At 49.8% G+C, this 2,103-nt stretch overlaps 1 long non-coding RNA gene across 6 annotated transcripts; it reads left to right on the forward strand.

The window, feature by feature from the left end:
* Positions 1 to 478: 478 nt before the first annotated feature.
* LOC139026189 (uncharacterized) lies at positions 479 to 1,659 on the forward strand. Of its 6 annotated transcripts, none has more exons than XR_011477938.1 (6): positions 479 to 521; positions 570 to 594; positions 825 to 968; positions 1,018 to 1,071; positions 1,121 to 1,167; positions 1,621 to 1,659. It is a non-coding gene; the product is annotated as an uncharacterized lncRNA (long non-coding RNA). The 6 variants fall into 6 exon arrangements; XR_011477937.1 differs by having other exon boundaries at positions 483 to 503; XR_011477936.1 differs by lacking the exons at positions 479 to 521; positions 570 to 594 and adding an exon at positions 691 to 727 and having other exon boundaries at positions 836 to 968.
* Positions 1,660 to 2,103: the final 444 nt, after the last annotated feature.

Raw genomic sequence — 2,103 nt, forward strand, 5'->3', positions numbered from 1 at the left:
AAATGGACTAGATACGACTGATAGACTGCTCTTCTCCTCTCTCCTCTCTCTCTCTCTCTTCTCCTCTCTCCTCTCTCTCTCTCTCTCCTCTCTCTCCCTCCTCCTCTCGTCTCTCCTCTCTCTCTATCTGTCCCATTACTATTCCCCTCTCCTCTCTGTTCTCGTTCTCTATCTCTCCCCTCTCTTTCACCCCCCTCTCTTCACCCCCCTCTCTCTTTCTAGTTCTTTATCTAGCTTCTTCTCCTCTGTCTCTGTCATTTCCTGTGTAGAGTGAAGAAAGCTCAAGGCTATTTTGAAGCGGAGTGACAGCGATGAGGTTAGGTATGAAGAGAAGCCAGAATTAATTAGAGCCTAGACAGTTGACTTTCTGTCCCTCTCTCTTTCAATCTCTCCTTAGGTAGGCCGGTGGGCGAGGTGGGGAGTCCCCAGTAGAGAAAGGTAGAATAACAGAAGGGAGTTTAGAGGGAGGTAGAGGGTTAGAGGAGGTAGAGAGTTAGAGGGAGGTAGAGGGTTAGAGGAGGGTGGAGTTTGGAGGGGAGATTGGGGGTTGGGGGGTGGGTAGAGGCGAGGTAGAGGGTTAGAGGGAGGTAGAGAGTAGAGAGGGGAGGTAAAGGTTAGGGGGAGATAGAGAGTAGGAAGGGAGGTGGCGTTGGGGAGGTGAGGCTAGAGGGAGGTAGGAGTTAGAGGGAGTAGAGGGTTATAGAGGGAGGTAGAGAGTTAGAGGGAGGTAGAGGGTTGGGGGAGGTAGAGAGTTAGAGGAAGTAGAGGGTTAGAGGGAGGTAGAGGGTTAGAGGTGAGTTTAAGAGAGTTAGAGGGAGGTAGAGGTTAGGGGGAGGTAGAGAGTTAGAGGGAGGTAGAGGGTTAGAGGGAGGTAGAGAGTTAGACGGAGGTAGAGGGTTAGAGGGAGGGTAGAGAGTTAGAGGGAGGTAGAGAGTTAGAGGGAGGTAGAGGGTTAGAGGGAGTAGAGAGTTAGGGGAGGGTGGGGTAGGGGGAGGTTAGAGAGTTAGAGGGTAAGAGGGTTAGAGGGAGGTAGAGAGTTAGAGGGAGGTAGAGAGTTAGAGGAGGTAGAGAGTTAGAGGAGGTAGAGGGTTAGAGGGAGTAGAGGGTTAGAGGAGGTGAGAGTTAGAGGGAGGTAGAGAGTTAGAGGGAGGTAGAGAGTTAGAGGGAGTAGACGAGTTAGAGGAGGTAGAGAGTTGGGAGTAGAGAGTTACGAGAGAGGTAGGAGGTAGAGAGGGAGGTAGAGAGTTAGAGCGGGGTAGAGATAAGGAGGAGGTAAGAGGGTTAGGGGAGGTAGAGGCGTTAGAGCGGAAGGTGAGAGTTAGAGGAGGTAGAGAGTTAGAGGGAGGTAAGAGTTAGAGGGGTAGAGAGTTAGCAGGAGGTAGAGAGTTAGAGGGAAGGTAGAGAGTTAGAGGGAAGGTAGAGAGTTAGAGAGAGGTAGAGAGTAGCGAGCGGAGGTAGAGGGTTAGGGGAGGTAGAGGGTTAGAGGTAGGTAGAGAGTTAGAGGGCAGGTAGAGGGTTAGGGCGAGTAGAGAGTTAGAGCGGAGGTAGAGAGCTTAGAGGACGGTAGAGGGTTAGAGGGAGGTCAGAGAATTAGAGGGAGTTAGAGAGTTAGGAAGGGAGGATAGAGGGTTAGAGGGAGGTAGAGAGTTAGAGGGGGGTCAGAGAGTATGAGGGATTGAGGAGAGTGTAGAGGGAACAAAGTGTAGAGCTTGGTGTTGGGCGGTAATAATCAAATCATCACAAAATCAAATCAAGTTTATTTTATATAGCCCTTCGTACATCAGCTAATATCTCGAAGTGCTGTACAGAAACCCATCCTAAAACCCCAAACAGCAAGCAATGCAGGTGTAGAAGCACGGTGGCTAGGAAAAACTCCCTAGAAAGGCCAAAACCTAGGAAGAAACCTAGAGAGGAACCAGGCTATGAGGGGTGGCCAGTCCTCTTCTGGCTGTGCCGGGTGGAGATTATAACAGAACTATGCCAAGATAAATGAAATGAAATCAAATGTTATTTGTGACATGCGCCGAACACAACAGGTGTCCACCTTACAGGGAAATGCTCACTTACAAGCCATTAACCAACAATGATTTAAGAAGTCTATAT

The sequence above is a fragment of the Salvelinus sp. IW2-2015 genome, unplaced genomic scaffold (genome assembly GCF_002910315.2).
Source record: "Salvelinus sp. IW2-2015 unplaced genomic scaffold, ASM291031v2 Un_scaffold4092, whole genome shotgun sequence".
In the NCBI taxonomy this organism is placed as follows: Eukaryota; Metazoa; Chordata; class Actinopteri; order Salmoniformes; family Salmonidae; genus Salvelinus; species Salvelinus sp. IW2-2015.